Source organism: Micromys minutus (genome assembly GCF_963924665.1).
Source record: "Micromys minutus genome assembly, chromosome: 12".
Lineage (NCBI taxonomy): Eukaryota > Metazoa > Chordata > Mammalia > Rodentia > Muridae > Micromys > Micromys minutus.
In genome coordinates this window covers 23,355,290-23,360,383 of record NC_137981.1, presented here as the reverse complement: position 1 = coordinate 23,360,383, position 5,094 = coordinate 23,355,290, and the positions used below count along the sequence as shown (strand labels likewise).

Sequence of the window (5,094 nt, the reverse complement as noted above, 5' to 3'; positions counted from 1 at the left end):
GCTTCAAAGGTGCAATGACTATGCCATCGAGAGAGAGAGGCCACCCCTGACACTATTAAATGATATTCTGCTACATTTGCAGACAAGAGTGACTGTCATCTGAGTCTTCACCCAGCAACTGGAGGAAACAGAAACAGAGACCCACAGCCAAGCATTAGAAGGAGCTTGGGGAATCCTGGGGGAGGGGGTGGGGGTGGCAGGATTGAAGGACGCCACAGGAAAACCTATAGAATCAACTAACCTGGGACCACAGGTGTTCACAGAGACTGAACTTGCAGAGATCATAAACGGGACAGATCTAGGCCCTGTATACATATTTAACAGTTGTGCAGCTCAGTCTTCATGTGGGATCCCTAGCATCAGCAGCAAGGTCTATATCTTACTTTGTTGCCTGCTTTTGGATCCCTTTCCCAAAACTAGGCTGCCTTTTTAGCCACAATAGAAGATGCACCTAGTTCTACTGCAACTTGTTATGTCAAGGCAGATAGTATCCATGGGAGGCCTCCTCTTTTCTAAGAAAAATGGGAAGATAAAGGTAAGAGCGCAGATGTGGCGCTCTGGGGTCTGGGGACTGCTCAATGACAAATTGACTGGGGACAGCTGAGGTCGGGTCCCAGGACAGGACGAGGCATGCCTGAGAGAGTCTGGTTGTGCTGTGCACATAGCCAGAGCGATGGGATGGTTCCCCCAGCTCCTCATCTGTGCCATCTGTCCATGTGTCACTACCTCAGGCCAGCAGGATGGGTACAAAGGCATGGGCCAGGGCTCCCTGGTGCTTCACAAGGTCATCATGGCTGGCAGTGGAGAGGTCGACAAGTCAGCCCTGACACTTCAATTCATGTATGACGAGTTTGGAGAAGACTGTGAGCCCACCAAAGCCGACGGTTACAGAAAGAAGGTGGTTCTCGATGGAGAAGAGGTTCAGATAGTCATCCTGGCCACGGCCGGCCAGGAGGAAGCAGGACTATGCGGTCGTCCGTGACAACTACTTCCGAAGCAGAGGAAACTTTCTGTTTATGTTCTCCATCACAGAGCATGAATCTTTTTCACTGCCACAGCCGAGTTCAGGGAACAGATCCTCCGAGTCAAGGCCAGGGAGGACAAAATCCCACTATTGGTCGTGGGCAACAAGTTTGACCTGGAGGAACAGAGGCAGGTGCCTGTGGATGAGGCCCGAGGCAAAGCAGAAGAGTGGGGTGTGCAGTGTGTGGAGACATCCGCAAAGACTCACGCCAATGTGGACAAGGTGTTCTTTGATCTGATGAGAGAAATCTGGGCAAAATAAAGATGTGGGAAAACAAGGACAAGAACGGCAGGAAAAGCAGCAAGTGCAAGAAGAGTTTCAAAGAGCAGCACTGCTTGCTGTGAGCAGGCTGCAGACGGCAGCGTGGGCCACACTACAGAGCAGTATGAGCCAGAGGTGGCCAGGCTGGCTCCCTGCTCTCCGCAGCTGCATTCACTATCACTTCTTGAGATGGGACAGATATCCGTGCGTCAGTGGCTGGCAGAAGAAAGTCACCTTTGTCTGTGTGATGCATCTGTTAACTTTGCCAGGAGCTTTGAGAGTCTGCCCCACCCAACCATGACCGCCACCAGCTCTGGGGTCGTAGTGCTGAGGTCAGAAATCTGAGTTGTGATGAGAAAAAAATAAAGAAAAGAGTACTGCCACAGCATTTCATTCTCCCTGTTCTAGGACACAGTCTTCTTTCGTTAGAAAATTAAAATCTTTCACATTATCAAGGCATGGTGGTGCTCCCCTATAATCCCGGAAGTCTAGAAAGTAAGACAAGGAGGGTAGCCTGAGCCCAAGCCAGCCTGGGCTACCTAGCAAGACCCTGTCTCTAAAAGAAAAAAAAAAGGATTAACATTTTATTTTCTTAGAGTTTTTAGCAAGACCCCTCCCCAGTTCTTATCAGTTTAGAAGTAGACAGGAAAATAAAAATGCTAAGCTCAGGTAATACTAAAAAAGCCAAAACAATTTGTTTTTTTTCTTTTTTCAAAAGATAAACTTCTGTAGCTTGGAAGCCGAATTGGAAAGAGGAACTTCACTTGGGCCAGAGAGGCTGATCCAAGCTTCCTGGCCTTTGTAGAGACAGTGGGACAGTGCTCATATTTAAATGTCAGCCAGGTGCTGGCTGAAGGCTTTCCCTCCTCAACACCCTTACTTAGCCAGGAAACTGGGGGGCTGTGGGTGGGTGGTGCGATGGGGAGGAAGATGCATTTCATGTCTACTGCTTCCCTTACACAGCCATAAGCCCTGTTCATTCTCTTCTGAAAAATGTGACCAGTTTAAATTGTGTCCCAGAGCATGGGGCCAGTACCAGCCACCTCTCCAGACTCCCAGTGGCTCTTAATTTACAAGCAGAAGAGGGGAAGGCTCAGAAGGGCCATCTCCTGCGACTCTGGGCAGCTGGTTCTGGTGGCACAGGGATGAGCCAGGTTCCAGAGGCTCACAACCACTCTCTCTGTTAAGCTTCCTCACGGGGAAGAGGACTTTGAGACAGGGGGCTGCCACTGAGCACACACACTCCTCCCATTTTCCAAAAGTGAACGTTTTATGTTTCAGTGCCAAATAAAAATTACACTTAAAAAAGAAAAGATAGGAGGAAGTGAGGGAAAGGGACTGAAAGGGAGGAACTGGGGGAGAGGAGGGAGGAGAAGCTGTGATCAGGATGTAAAGTAAATAAATTAATTCCTAAAAGGCAAAATTTAAAAATATGCATGGTTCTGAGGCAAAGATGTCATATCATCAGCTATGACGACTCCCAGAACACCCTTCCAAGTCATGACAACTCTACAAATGGGTCTCACTAACGACGGAAGTCAAATTAGAGTTACATATGTTGAGCTCAAGGCACAGACGAACATAGGATGGCGGTTCCTGAGATCTGTTCATCCGCGCCCCTTAGCCCCTTCTCTAACAGAACCATTGCAGACAGAAGAGATGGTAGATGCACCAGACAGGCAGTTATATCTTTCCACATCCCGTGCAGCTAGGAAGACCCAGATGCCCAAGTTCTGGCCAACGAGAAACAACATAAAGTCTGCTGAGGATTTTTGGAACAGTTCTACTTCCAGTTCACTGCACTGTTTTGTCCTGTAGGTAGTGCTTCCTGCCCCATCAAGACAGCCCTGACATGGAGCAGTATGGCTTTCCACCGGTAGGAAATTACGGTGAAAGTCAGAAGCCAAAAACGACCAAGGAAGAGAGAACTGTCAACATACATATGTCACCACTGACGGACCACCCCATGTACTCGCATCTCTGCTATTCAGCTTCATTAAAATAAATAAAGCCTCTTTCTTCTTCAGTCCATTTTCTCAGATCTTTATGATTTGCATCCTGACAGGTAGATGCCACCTAATGAAAGCTAAATAGAGAAACTCTAAGACATTCAAATTATTAATTCCCAACTTCTTGAAGCCTGGATTTGTATGATGCTAGTTGTTGGTGAAGACAGGTAAAATTCCTACCTTACAAATCCCAAACCTGCTAATGCAGCTAGGTTTTGGCCTCCCTGGAGGCTTAGATTGTGCCTGAGAAACTCACTGCAGAGATTTAAGACAAATTTAAGAAATCAATAGGAGGATACAAGGGTTTGTATAAGATTTAGAATCATATTTAGAATGTGCTACAGAAATGTTACATGTATAAAGTGACAGTAAGGTAAATCCTCAACCCCTCAGCAGAGCGGATGTGGCTGGCTGAAACTAAAAGATATTCATGGACATGAGGCTGTAAGGATTGCAGGTGCTGGTCTAGACAGAGCCTGGGGCTTATAAGTAAACCAATATGTGCACAGACATCCACTGCCAGACAAAACCCAAATCAGTTACATGAAAAGATATGACTTTAAGGCAAAGAATTGGTAACTGAAGGTAAAAAAAAGTGCCAGGGAATTGCCGGCATAGCAACCGCAGCAACAGCAACTGTTGCTAAGGCAGGAGCAGCAATGAGAGAATTAGTGAATAAAGATGTCAAGTCCCTTAAGATTAACCTCAGGGTCCACCAGCCAGTGTTAGGCTTTGGAGTCATGATACTGTTGCTACAAGAAGGAAGTACTTCTGTCCAGGGCAGTGGTTCTCAGCCTTCCAAATGCTGCAACCCTTTAATACAGTTCTTCATGTTGTGGTGACCCCCCAACCATAAAAGTGTTTTTATTGCTACTTCATAACTGTAATTTTGCTACTGCTATGAATAGTAACATAAATATCTGTGTCTTCTGATGGTCTTAGATGAACCCTCTGAAAGGAATGTTTGGCCTCTGCCTCCAGGTGAAGAAACATTGCTCAGGAAGGAACATTTTCCAAGTGCTCCCTCAGGATTTGTCTTAGGCATTGTTTTACTGCTGTGAAGAGACACCATGACCAAGGCAACTTTTATAAAAGAAAAAATTTCACGGGGGCTGGCTTACAAGTCCATAGGTTCAGTCCATTGCCCAGGTGGGGAGCATAGCAGCCATGGGCAGTCATGATGCTGGGGAAGTAGCTCAGAGTTCTATATCTCAATCTATAGACAGTAGGGGAAGAGAGAGACATAGAGCTTAGTTTGGGCTTTTAGAACCTCAGAGCCTACCCCATAATACACTGCCTCCAACAAGGCTGCATCTAATCTAACAGGGCCACACCTCCCAATCCTTCTCAAATAGTCTGACTCTCAGATGGCTAAACATGAGCTTATGGAGACCATTCTTATTCAAACCACCACAGTTCTTCCTTAAAGTTCCTCCTCACCACAAAGCATAAAATAACAGCAAATAGAGCACGAAGGAGACCTGTGGAGTCTGTGATGGCTAATCTTGGCTGGCAACTGTCAACTGTCCTGTTGCTGTGATACGGTGAATGACAAAGCAACTTAAGGACAGAACAGTTTCTTTCAGCTCACTGTTTAAGGGTACAACCTACCCTGGTGCTGAGACGTGGAAGCAAGAGTGGCTCCAGTTGTGGCAGCAGGAGTGAGAGGCAGCTCATCACATTTTATGTGCAGTCAGGAAGCAGAGTAAGATGAACACTGGTGCCCAGAACGAAGTAGTTTATTCATGCAAGCTGGAGAAGCCAGCGAATGATGAGCAGGGGAGTAGGAGGGGGTGTGAA

The 5,094-nt window shown here is 46.8% G+C and overlaps 1 pseudogene across 1 annotated transcript; it reads left to right on the top strand.

The window, feature by feature from the left end:
* The first annotated feature begins 673 nt into the window (after positions 1-673).
* On the top strand, positions 674-1,368 carry LOC308428296 (ras-related protein Ral-B-like; annotated as a pseudogene). The gene has a single exon. The product of its transcript is annotated as a ras-related protein Ral-B-like (transcript).
* The last annotated feature ends 3,726 nt before the right edge of the window (positions 1,369-5,094 follow it).